At 46.3% G+C, this 13,860-nt stretch overlaps 1 pseudogene; it reads left to right on the forward strand.

The window, feature by feature from the left end:
* The first annotated feature begins 1,935 nt into the window (after window positions 1-1,935).
* Window positions 1,936-3,675, forward strand: LOC126542766 (uncharacterized; annotated as a pseudogene).
* Window positions 3,676-13,860: the final 10,185 nt, after the last annotated feature.

Raw genomic sequence — 13,860 nt, forward strand, 5'->3', positions numbered from 1 at the left:
GGCAGGAAATTGCGTGGGGGGATGAAATCAGGAAATTTGCAGGTGCAAGTTGGAACCAGGTAGCGCAAAACGGGTAATTGGAGATCGCTGGGGGAGGGCTTCGTCCTGCAGTGGACATGAAAATAGGCTGAAGAGAAAGATGAAGTTATTAATAATAATAATAACAATGTTTCCGAACAACACGACACGTATCCGAGAAAAAATTCAAGATACGGACCTTTCCTCAATTGTCAACGCGCGACAGGGTTAATCAAGTCAGAATTGTTTCGTAATCGATTCCAGATTTTAATGCGGGCAGGTTGGTAAATGCTAAGGTTGCCGAAGATGACTCAGTTTTGCCACCGAAAGTCATGGCACAAAGCCTAAGCGCTACTAACCTGGGCGCCTGGGCGCCACTTCGCAAAAGTACCGAAGGACAGTCGGCCCCTGTAACCGCCAACCGAAATAGCCCTCGGCTTAGCCCCATCAAAATGCACTCGCCAAAACGAGTACCACATTTTTAAAGGCCAGAGGCAGTACTACCAAACAAAGAAACAAGTACTCCAGCTCACGCGAACGACGTAAAAACAAAGAAGAATCAAGATTCTACAATGACACTTACAACTAAAGCGTACGATACAGAAACAAGTCACAATATTAATTAAGCATTTAGGCTCTTCCTAGCCTTCATACATATACGTAAATACAAGAAACAAACCGAAACACTGACGCATTCTCCACTCGAGCGTTCAGCAATCAGGTCTCAGCAAAAAAAAAAAAAAAAAAAAAAAGATCAACAAATAAAAGAATGTCTGCCTCGCCAACAGAAAGGACGAGAGCATAAAAGAGTGCGCTCTTCTTGACACCTCAACCCTTTCATACGCTCAGCACGCGACCCAACTTTATCGCAAAGACGATTAAAAAAAAATTAATATTAAGATTACAAATAACAGGGTGGGCGTTCAAAGTGCCGTGTTCTTAATCGCTTGCTTTTCACAAACACGACCTTTTAGACGGGCTCGAGCGGGTCGCCCATTCTCGAATTTGCGCGTTGTCCAATCGCGACACCAGAACAAAACTGATCTGCCCGAAGCACCTGCGACTTTCGACCCGCGGCCTCCAAATACTGGGACAGCGGCACATTCACGGGCCCGCTTGTACGCTGCCCCTTTGTCCACTAGGCCTTTCTTTCCCCCAGGAAGGGAGCGGCCATTGAAGGAGACTTTCGAGCACAACCGACACTGCGCTACGTTTCGCTGCCTGCGATGCATTGCCATCACTGAAAACAGGCTCCATTTGCGGCGTCTGAATTTCTGTGAAATCTTTCTTTCCAAACACGCGTCACGCCCATTTTAGATTTGGACAAACGCCTAAGCTTCCACTTTAGCCCACTCGGATTTTTTCTAGCGTCTTGGCGGTTGGCGTGCTTGACCCGGCTCGTATCATCCCCTGAGTCCGACTTTCTCGGGTTGCGCCTTCGTCGTTCGCCCTCGGCGCAGTTGGCAAAGCATGCGGTCTCAACAGTCGTACTCCCAGTACGCCGCCGTCTCGTCGCTCGTGGTCGTCGTTAGATGTCTGTACCTCTGACAGACTGCATCCGACGCCATCTGAGCTAGCCGGCTATTCCTGCGGTCTCTTCTCGACAGACGTGGCCTTGTCACTATCATCTCGGCCTTCGCAGTCGGCCTGACTTACAGCATCAAAATGCCTCAGCAGAGCCATATTTGCCTCATCGTAGTCGCCATTCTTCTCATCAAGCAGGGGTTCCAAATCACACGCGAAGTTGCAAGGGAGCAACAGGACCAACCACCATGTCCCAGTTGATATTTTCTTCTTGGCAAACCTTTTCGAAGTCCGCAAGAAAAGTAACCATATTGTCGCGTGCCTTGAAGTTGTGGAGATGGTGTCGTGGTTTGCGCGATATCCAAGTTTGAATTTCTCGACCGCTCTTTCGTAATGCGTTTTGCTCAGGACTTGCGTGCTCTTTTCCTTCAAGCTCGCGCGTCTCACCTTCAGCTTTCGCTCAACAATCGTCTGCTTTTCAACGTTACACTGGTAGGCCTACGCAAGCTTCTGGCTGAGATCCCCACCTACACCACAGCCTTTATGCTGACGATTTCACTCTTTGGATCGCACACGGCAGTGACGGCCAGATCGAAGAGACTCTACAGACTGCCATCGATCCGGTCGGAGACTGTCTCGATACTGTTGGCCTCAGGTGCTCGGCGACTAAGTCAGAGTGTATCATCATCCCGTCCCCAGGAAGACGCCCACCAAAGGTACTTCCCGAGGTCAACCTCTAGGTGAAAGGCAACCCCATGCCTGGTACAGATCACATCAGGATTCTGGGCCTACACCTACAGGCAAAAGGCAGCAACAATGTATCGCTTCAGCTCATCGACCAGTCGGTGGTACAGATCGGACGCCTACTCAAGCGAGTATCCAACAAGCACCGAGGTATGCGAGAGTCCAACCTCTTGCGCCTCGTTCAAGCCTTCATCTGCTCCTGCATCACCTACTCTGTACTTTACCTACGCCTCAACCGCTCCGGAAGCGAACGGCTACAGGCGTCACTTCGTAAACATATAAGACGGTCCTGGGTCTTCCCATGTCCACAGCTACTCACAAGCTTATGGCTCTCGGAATCTCCCACACTGTGTGCAAAGTGATCGAAGCTACCCTCACCGCCCAATACGAGAGGCTTTCAATCACACACGCTGGCCTAGCGGTACTGCAGCAAGTTGGAATCTAACCAGCGAGGGCGGCCTCCAATTATATTGACATTACACCGGAATATCGTCAAAATCTGAGCATCCCTCCCATTCCTAAACGGATGCATCCGGAACACAACGCCGAGAGATGGGGCAACCGTGCACGTCAATTCGAGAAACGCTTCAGCGGACGTCCGAATGTCCCATATACGGACGCCTCTTACCATCCCTCGAAGCCAGCGATGGTGGCGGTAGCCCTCGCCTAGCACCGTCGCTGGTACACAGCCTGCAGCATTCGCAACGTAGAAACAGTCCCCGCAGGAGAGGAGGTTGCCATTGCAATGACGCTAACTGATCCTAATACCATAGTCGTCATCAGTGATTCTCTACAGGCGATCCGTAATTACGATGTCGGCCATATCTCTCGCCAGGGATCACACATTCTATTTTGTACTCCCGCCTCTTCCACCCCGCACTTGCTCTTCTGGGTTTCAGCCCACGAGTCGCTCAGCGGAAACGCCCAAGTGAATACATTTGCCCGAGGTCTTAGCTGCCGAGCCGAGTGTAGGACCCACCGCCCCGCTCCCCCTGACACCGCAATCTCGTACGATTTTCTACGCACCACTTGCACGGACATCCTCCAGTACTACCGACTCGGAAGATTCATATATCTTCACGCACAACGCGATCTAACAAGATGCGAGGCCGTTCTTTGCGCCAACTACAAACAGGCAGGTTCCCGCCCCACCTCTGGCAAAAGATAATCTTTCTGCAACAGATAGCGCCTAGGTGCAAAGACTGCTCAGCTCCGGCCACTTTCATACACATGACGTGGACATGTACGCATTACAACCCAGACAACGCAAACACCTGAGGGTCGTGGGAGTCCCTCCTACGTGGTTCCGAGCCAGCGGACCAACGCCGGCTCTTCCAACGCGCCGTGGAGGCCGCGGCATCCCAAGGGATCCCCGCCGACCTCCTCTAAGCCAACCCAACTGGTCCTCGGAATGGCCCCTTATTGGGCGAAATAAAGAGTTCACCATCACCACGTTCTTCTGCTTATCGCTAACGGCAATGCACGCTTTTGTGGTGGTTTTAATCGCAGTTATTCTCTATGGTTCGTTACTTCTTCTTGGATATTTGTAACTTCCTTATCCTTTTTATAATACAATTACGACATGTAGGCACATATAGTGGGGGATAAGCGAAGTGCTCAGTTATTGGAGGCAATAAAAGGCGTGACAAAGAAACGGAGACGTTCAAAACATAGCTAGCGCTTCGAGTAACCAGTCTACTTTCTTAATGTCGGAAGAAATCAAGCTAGAAAAGGACGTAATACCCTCCCTGACAATGGAGAAACCATAGAGCCTGAAGAAATAGACTTTCAGGGGCTAAAGGCTAAAACATCGTTGCTTTCTGTACATTTGTGCTTGTACGTTTTTGCAGGGGAAGATTTGTCTTTTTATAGACAAGGTCAAGAGCACTGATGACATGGATATAGTCGTGAAGGTCATGAATGGAAATTGATAAACATGGACGCTCTTCCTTCCTGCCAATCCAGACGTGTGTGCAGTGTCGAGCGAACACGTTGTACCGAACCTGCTAGAGACAAAAGCACCAGCGTGATACGAAAGACTGTGGCTGTTGACTGCGTTAAATGTTGACCTGCGCCCGTATAATATCGTCTAGAATATGTTTTAGGACCAAATGTAAAGTTTTCCTATTCCTAAAACGTGATGACTCCCTCCTCCCAATATAAAGGGTGGAGTGGGACAAGTTCTCTTGTTGGCATTTTTTTTCCTTTCAAGCTTACCAACGTCCTCGAAAGAAGAGGTCTAGTACTAATCAAGGGGAATGTCTGGAGCACAATTATAGCGGTTCTCCTTCTGAGGACAAATGAACGAAGAAGTGTAATTTAAGAAGTGAGAACTGTCCCGTTCCTCCCGCCTATGCCCTATTATGTGCATGTGTCATACTGTTTCCCAACAGCAGCAAAAGTCGGCTGTCCCACTGTTTTATGTTTGTAGAAGGGGGAATGGGAATTGTCCAGATTGAATGACGTGGAATCTGATACTACCTTTGTCTGCCGTGATTACAGATGCCGCAGCTTCGACAGCGAAGCAAAGACGAGTAAGGCGAAACACAACGATGACCTTAGCACCTACTGTTTCGTGAGTCTTTGCTTGCCTCGTATGGCGACAGAAATAACGCCGCCGATAGGTGCACAATACTTCAATATAATACACCAAAGGTCACCATTAAATTCTGACGAATCTTTGTCGTAATTGATTGCAGCAGCCGAGACTCGACTTACGCTACGCACTGTAATTTATTGCGCCGTAATCCGCGTCGTATCGGGAATAAAGTGAGCGCGCTTTAGTTATAGCTAGCTGTTTATCACACATTTCAGGCTTTTGTTGACAGAGTAGCGTTGCACGTAAAAGGAGGGCGTAATGAGATGGTAAAACATGTTGCCTCGCTGAGAAATATAGCGATGATATTTTATGAGGCAGGGACAAGCAGCGAAAGAATGCCCGCTTGCATGCTTGCGTTCCTGAGTGACTCAGGGCAGCTATAGCGTGTGCACGCCAGTGTTGCGCTATTTTGAAACGCAGTACATAGCACAAAAGAATAAGAAACGGGTTGGAACGCATACGTTAGGCATTACTTGCCGCTATCCTAACGAAGAAAAGTTTAGAATCGTTGCATTCTAGCAGTACTAACGTATGTAGCCAAACCTTGCAGTTAAACGAAGAAGCCTGAGAAGTTTAGGAATGCGCAAAGAGCGTTGGAACGAAAATTCGTGTGCCGTGTACTAGGACCCCCCCCCCCCCCAAAAAAAAAAAAAAAAAGCAGTGGTGTGGAGTAGAGAGCAAACCAGAGCAGATGATATTCTAGTTGATACTATGGCGAAATTGAGTTGGTCAGGGCATGTAATGCGTAGCGGAGATAAGCGATGGCTTAACAGAGTTACAGAATGGGTGTCAAGATAGCGGAAGCGTAGTCGCGGATGGCAGAGAACTAGATGGTGTGATGAAATTGAAAGACTTGCAGGCATGAGATGGTGTCAGCTGGCACAAGACATAGACAATTGGAGATCACTGAAAAAAGACTTGGTCCTACACTGGATATAACTATATATGACGATAATGACAATGATGATGACGGCGACGATGGAGAGAACGTAGTGCGTTAGGCAAAAGACTAAATATCATTGTTTCAAACAGATGCAAGGTCTGTTGTGCGAACAAATTCTTTGCATCTCTCCGGATTTCCTTTCTTTCTTTCTTTTTCTTATATATTTGCGACTTGGTGTGGTGATGAGCAAGGAAGGTGTGATTCTTCGAAAGAGGCAAGACTCTGCAAGGTGCTACGACGAAACAGCACCCCAGCTAGGATTTCTTTCTTTAAACTATGCAGCAAGAAGTAAGCGCCAGATTAACAGTACGGCGGTTATATGGAATATATACCTTCAGTGCTTGCGCCGTGATCACTGCCGCACCTAGTCGTATCTCTCAGACGCATTTGCAAACTTGGAACAAAATCAGAACTTATTTCCATGAATGCACGAGTCTGCACTGTGTATTGCAAATAATTGTGAAACTTCAATGCCTCGACGAATGAAAAGCTACAATACTAGAGTATTCAGATAAATTGAAATTGTTTTAGCCTTAATTGCCTTTGTACGATACTTTAGCTTGCATAAACGATTAGGTGCCGGCATGTGAGTCTTTGCAAGTGTAAGAGTTCCTGGAGTTGGATTTCACTATTAACGACTGATTGCTGGCAGAACGTCTAGGAACATTTCCTACTTAGAAAACACATCTGGTTTCTTGCGAGATTTCGAGACATATTGAAGCAAACTATTCGGTCTTTCGCCAGCTCCCGGATAGCGAATTCGTGCCGACAGAAGTCGCAAGCAAATAATTGTGCACATCGGTATTGATTTGTTCACCTGAACTCTGTGACACTCGTAACAGTAATTGATGAGGCTTCACATCCCCAGCCTACAGCTGGGTCCCCACATGCGTCATTTTACAGAGCTGCAGCTTAATATGACTTTCTGGGTCTTCGTAATGTGTACCCATCTCTAAATATGCCGTTTTGTGTGCTTTTAGTCTCGTTCATATTCCACCGCCTGGCCAAAGCTGGTAATCGAATCTAACTCGATCTTCAATACGGTAACGGAGAGCCCCTGATCCTCTGGGCGGGGGATCGGAGACATGCATATTTCGTATTGCCTGCAGGGCTTTGCGACTAATTCGGTTTATTGTTTTTACCTCGCCAGGAAACTTAACTAATCTGTTGCAGACGTCCTTAGCATTTATATATTAGCGTCACATTTGTGTAACAATGGTTAAATTCCCAGCTGAGAGTACTCTCACGCTCTCAAGAACTACAGTTGGTTTAAAGAACAAATTCAGAGCCGTATGCGCGAACTATAGGACTTAGCGACGACTCGTGCCTTTCATTCTACTGCTACGTATATATATTGAATGTTATCCTAAACGGAAAGCTCTTAGCCCTACTTATACGTTTATGCTAAAGAACGAGCTCAAATATTCCTACAAAGAGTTCTTCAATTTGCATCGTCGGCGCAGACAACCGTGCGACCCATATTCCTTCAGCTCTCTTTTCTTTTTTTAATCTGCTCTTACCTAATATAAAGACTCTAGATATTAACAGCTTAGAAGCTTTACCTTCCTTTTGTTTCACACGTAGGGCTAAGAATAAATCCATTCCATAAGGCAGGTGAGCTTTAGACGTGAGTGCTTTAGATATAGCAGTACAACAGCCCAATAAGAATGCTAAGGAGGCTGAAAAGAAAGGATAAGCTGTTTAAGAAACTTTGTCAACGAAGTAAATAAGCAGCTTTTTTGAGACTTTTATTGCATCATCTCAGACTTTTCTGTTGGCATTTAAGTGTGCGAGCACACTAACGACAGACGCCTCTGGATTTGGAAATTGGGGTTTTTGCGTCTCGCAGTACCTTTCAGAAAAAAAAAGAAATGCGATCAATGATGCAGCTAAGTGTAAACGTTCAATGCTCCCAGGCTGAATGACACAGGCATTAAATGACGCGCTGATTTATAAAGATGCGCACGTCCTGAAACTTCCCTAGAAATGCGGCAGTCTTCATTGAACATTTGGCTTTTGAAACGTTCGTTTAGACTGTGACGTCGAGTAATGAAGAGGGCTTAAAGAAGTAATGAGCAACGCCTTCAATTTCACAAGCATACGCTGCGCGATAATGTTGGTTATCCTTGTACAAGCGGTAGCGTCCTTTTTTTTTAATCACGCAAAAATTTGGAGGAGCTTTAAGAGTGGAACGCGATAGCATTCAAAGATCCCTTACTCCTTCTCGCTCTTTCCGGCAGCTACAGCTTATTAACCGTAATGTTTGCCGAGATACGCTGGCCACGAATGCTATGCACCAAGGCTAGCTTTAAGGTTCTTTCTTTTTTTCTCCACCTGAGCCTCCGTGAGCCGCTGCCTCCGATGCGTGGAGGCGAGAGCCATACGGATGGGGTTGTTGCAAGGAACCGCGTGGGGCGCGCTGCTCTGTGAATGATGGAAACGCCGGGAAAGGGGCTTGCATTTTAGTTTCTGTGTAACAGAAATCTGTTTTCCCGTATATGACAAGCCACTTTCAGAACAGGCAGTCTTGAAAATCCGACATGAAATGTCGTCGCACCTAAGGTTCGTCAAAGCTATGCTGACCTTTTTGTGTGGCGCTGGCGTATTAGATAGACCGTAATGATCCCGTCCTGGTTTTTTTTCAAGCCTTTCTTTTTGTCGCCGCTCTTCTTTCAGTCTTTACATTCCCTTTCCCTTCCCCTAGTGCAGGGTAGCAAACCGTAGGCTTTAACTCTGGTTAACCTCACTGCCTTTCTCTCATTTGCATCTCTCTCTCTCTTTCGTATATTCAAAGTACAATCCGACGCTATCATGTCTGTAGGTTGTGCGTAAGTCGCACTTTACAATTTTTCTGGCGCATTTTTTCTTTGAGAAGTTCAAATAGTTCAGTGACGCCTTTGCGCCACGCGGAGGGCCTGCGTGGTTCAAAATTATTTTTCGCTCACAAGACGGCTGGCGCTGGACGCCGACGCCAGATTTTCTGCAACACAGGACCCTTAACAATATCGCGTTATTAAGAAATTTACGGCGCGAAAGAAGTGAAGAAAGAAATTCATGCAGAAACTACACTAGAGTTGTGCTATTTGCTCATCTCCACACAGCTTGGTGTCATAATCGAACTTACTTATTTCAAATACTGCTAGCCACAATGATAGGGGCGGTCGCAGAGTGGTACAAAGAACATAAGAATTACATGGTATGGTATGATGAACTTTATTCAGGCCCTGAAGATCTACCTTTAGGTTGACGCAGGCTGCTCCCACGCCGTGACAGTAAGGTTTAACCTTACCGCCCTATCGTGGGCCTTCTGGACGGCCTTTACTTGATCTAAAAGAACTCCACTGTGAAAGAATCATCGCCACCAGTTTCTTTCCTTGTAACCGTCTGTGAAAGACACAGGGCAGTGCCGAAGCATATAATCCTGAGTAATGATTCCATTACACTTCTCTCAATTAATTGGTACCTCTATTTCTGGATATAGCTTGTTAATAAAGTTTGGTCTCGGATATGTTCTTGTCTGTTACAATCTCAGAGTCACCGCTTGAGCTCTATTGAGCTTAGCGTGTGGCACTGGGAATTCCCTTCTGTTCATGTAGTAATGCTTCGTGATTTCATTATATTTAAGTAAATGGTTCCCTGTTCTCCTCCTGTATATTATTATAGTCCTGAACGCGTAGTGCACGGATAGTAAAGTCCTCGTGCAGCTGCGTTAGCCATCTCGTTTAAATTCTTCCGAGATGGATCGACAGACCCCATTGTTGCAGGAAACCAACGTATTTCGATCCCTTGGCTGTCCATCTAACCGATCAGATGGGCAGCTCTTTTGGTTACAAAGCCTTTGCTAAAGTGTCTAATAGCCATCTTAGAGTCACTATAAATTCGCGTCCACTTATTATTCCTTAAAGCCAATGTTATCGCTACTTCTTCCGCGACTGTCGTTTCTTTAGTCATGATTGTAATAGCGTCCCAATTGAGACCATCTGCATCTACTACTACTGCCGTAAAGGCTTTCTTTCCTCTGATCCACGCAGCATCTACAAAAGCCGCATGTTCTCTGTCGTGTTCTATCTTTTGCAGGAGAGCTTTGGCCCTTGCCTTTCGTCTTTCCAGGTTGTGCACCAGGTGCATACTTCTAGGGAAAGGAGTCGTCCTGATTATCTCTCTTATGCTATCTTTAAGTTCTACTGTGTCTTCACCTGAAATTTTGGATTCGGTTGGGCACCACCTTACCTCTTCGAGCAAGCTCTACCTGACCTGACCTTGCCCACAGAGAGCCTCTCTCTGTGGGCAATTTGCTGAACTTCATTTATCTCGGTGGTGTGTTGTGGAGTCCCAGTTTAATTAAGTCCGGCGTGTTAATCGGTAACCCCACTGTTGTTTCGACAAGCCTTTTAATTAATCTGTTCAACTTGTTTAGTTCTATCTGTGTCCAACTGAGCATCCCAGCTGCATATGAGAAGTGACACAAGGCGAAAGCGTGGACCAGTCTCATGGCGCTCACCTCTCCCAATCCTCTGTGTCTGTTAGTGATTCTTCTTAGCAATCTTATTACCTACTCTGTCGTGCTTGTGATGTGTCGTATTGTTCTTCCGTTTGTCCCGTTTTTCTCCAGGAATAACCCTAAGACTCTAATCGATTCTACTTGCTGAATAGATTCGCCTGCCTTCGTGGTTAGTACTAACCTGGGTTCTTCCTCCGGAACATATCCCCTCGGTTTTCTACCCCTTCTCCTGTTATTGAGTACAAGGAGTTCAGACTTATCAGCAGAGCACTTGAGTCCAATGTCTTCTAAAATGGACTCTACCGCATAAATGCTCTTCTGAAGTCTGCTTCCCGCACGTCCCATACTTCCTTCAGCGATCCATATAGTCACATCATCTGCATAAATGGTAAAGAGAATGCCCTCTAGCCCTTTTAATCTCTTTTCAACTTTTAACATGGCCAGGTTAAAGAGCATAGGAGACAAGACCGACCTTTGTAGCGTCCCTCTGTCACCGAGATCCATCTTCTTTGATTTAATATCCCCGAATCTAAGGTGAGCTGTACAATTGCCAAGAAAGGTTTTGACCACTTCATAGAGTTTTCTTCCCAATCCCAGTTGGAATTGACTTCAAGTAATGCTCTATGCTTAATTCTGTCAAAAGCTTTTTCGACGTCCAACCTCAAGAGATCTCGAGTGTGAGTGTTCTTTGGTTTGGCTAACAGCAGTTGATGTTTGATTAACAACATGGCATCTTGTGTGGACAAGCCTGGCCTGAAACGAATCAGATTATACGGTAGGATGCCATTGTCATCTACATATTTTGTTAACCTGTTCAATGTGACATGCTCCATTGTCTTCCTTAGACATTGTGTTGACTAAACTGGCCTGAGGTTATCCAAGTTTAATTGTTTGCTCGGCTTTGGTATTAAGATAGTACTGGCCGTCCTCCATTCTTCTGGATATACCCCATCTTTCCATAATTCATTAACGTATGTGGTCAGATATTTTATTGATTCGTCGTCCAAATTCTTAAGCAATCTGTTAGAGATGCCATCTGGGCCCGCTGCTGACCTACTATTCAAATCATACAGTGTCATGCGGACCTCACTTTCAGTGAATTCCTGTTCTATATAGTTGCATTCTACCCCTAAGCAACAGGGATAATTTACATCCTGATCCTCTTTCCTGCGAGGCAAGTATTTAGCTGCCAATCGCTCCATTATGCTCTCTGAGCTTGCAGGCTGACTTTCCTGGTGTATCAACTTCGCCACTGCCGTACGTCTATTCGATTTAGTGCCTTTTTCATTGAGCAGATGCCTGAGCAGATTACAATTTCCTCCACGTTTTATCCTACCATCTACATATTTACACACCTCATTCCATTTTTGTTTCTGCAAATATCGTCCATGCTGTTCGATATCCCTATGGAGCTGAGCAATTCGTTTCCTAAGTCTTCTGTTTAAGCGTCGTTATTTTCATCTTTGTAAAATCAATTGCGTGGCTTCAATCAAATGCGTCAATCTACTGTCAATTTGTTCAACCTCTTCCTCTGTCTCTATAGTCTTAGTTGCTGCATTCAAGTCGTCCCTAAGCTGAGCCACCCACTCTGGTAGTATGATGTGCCCTTTTTATCTGTGTTTGCTCTTTCTTTTCTGATTTTTCTAAATTGATCCCAGTGTATGTAAGTAAAATGCTTTACCTACACCCCCTTAGTTTCTACCATTATGTGCATTATATAATGGTCACACCCTTGATCCGCGCCAGAGTTGATCCAGTGTGTCCTGGGTAAGTTATAAGGGAAGGATAAGTCCGGGGTAGTGTCCCTACACGTGGGAGTGCCCCACCTAGTAGGATAGGATGGGACCGCGATAACAGAGAGGCCTAAATCCGTGGCGAGATGCCAGATTCCTTCCCCCTTTTTTACTACTCCAGCGGTAACCCAAAGATTGGTGTGGGGCGCTGAAGTCCCCTCCTATTATGAGGGGCGCAGTTCTGGCTACCCCCATGGCCTTATTAAAAATTGTTCTGAAGCTCTGTCTCATTTCTCGAGGTCTGCTATATATCTTGAGGCAGCACAAGCTTTGCGATTTACCTCAGCGCTTTTTAAGAGCATTTCTATCCATATGTATTCAGTTTTACTCGCCCATAGTTTTAAATCATGCTCTATGTAGAGAATTTTCTTGTCAATTAGGGTGGCAATTTCTCTGCCCGGTTCCTTGCCTTTGCAGACCGAATTGAAGCTTGACAGCCCGATCTCTTCCGCTAGGGTTTCCTGCAGCATTATTAATTTCGGCCTATTTTCAACCGTTTTGATTATCTGTGCCAGTGACGCTCTTTTTTGCTGAAACCCTCTGCAGTTCCACTGCCACACACTAAGCCTTTTTCTGCTATCCATTATTATTGCCGTTACCCCCTGACTTGCTACCCCCTGTCATTGTTCTCTTGACTGTACCACCTACCTCTCCTGGGAGTCTTCTAGCGCTTTCGGCTTCCGACGGCATATATTCCTCAATCTCTCCTTGGGCCTCTATTTTTTTCAGCCTTTTCTCAGCTATTAACTTCCACTTCCATGTTTTATCCACCTTAAGGTTAACGCTGTCTACCGTGTTCTTTACGTCCCTAATCGCATTCCCAAGCTCCTCCAGAACCGAGCACATTGATTGCACCTCCGGAACTGCAGCTCTCTTTTTGTGCGCCGGTGCGCCTTCTTCCTCTTGGCTTTTACTTCTACTCACCGGCTTAGCTATTGCCACACTGCCGCGTTCTACCCTCAACCCTTTCTTCATTTCCTGCATCTGCTTCTTAAGTTCTTCATTTGGTTTCTTTAGTGATATCACCTCTCTGATCAGCTGTTCTACTCTCGCATCCTTGCTTTGTTCCTGCGAGACTAATGCACCTGTGACTTTCACAGTACCTTTGAAATTCTCGGCCCAGGTCGCTCCTGGCTCATTTTTCTTGTTTGTCTTCAGCTCCTGCTCCTCGAAGCGCACCTGCGCCTCCCGAGACCTGGAACGGTTTCTTCCCCTCGATGTTGTACGCTGTCTTGATCTTGATGTGCTTCTTGAGCGAGAGCGCCTTCCGGCTCCCGGAGGGGTTTCCTTTGTTGGTTGGGCCGATTCCATCTGAGTCTCCACTTTGCACCGCTCTCTTCTTCTTACTCTTACTACATATGGTATTTGGTACCGCTACTTGCAAGCCTTGTCCCCTGTGGGGTGATCTTGACCGTAGAACTTGCATTTGGGAGAGCAAATATGATCCTCCCCTGGGTCTTGCATACCACATCTCCTGCACTGCACAACAGCAGGTGTGGGGCAAACGTCTGATCTGTGTCCAATTCTTCCACATGCTTAACATAGGTCAAACTGCTTCTGTACAGATAGAATCTCACGAGGGTTGACCCGAATTTGCTGAAGTTGGGCACCCTCAATCCGTCGAGAAGCACAATAACCGATCCCGTAGCTTTGATACGTTGTGCAGCCAACGCCGTTGGGTTCTATTCACGCACAAACTTTTTCGTGATTGCACATTGCGTGTCATTGAGGTTCACTC

Source organism: Dermacentor andersoni, chromosome 2 (genome assembly GCF_023375885.2).
Source record: "Dermacentor andersoni chromosome 2, qqDerAnde1_hic_scaffold, whole genome shotgun sequence".
Taxonomy (NCBI): Eukaryota; Metazoa; Arthropoda; class Arachnida; order Ixodida; family Ixodidae; genus Dermacentor; species Dermacentor andersoni.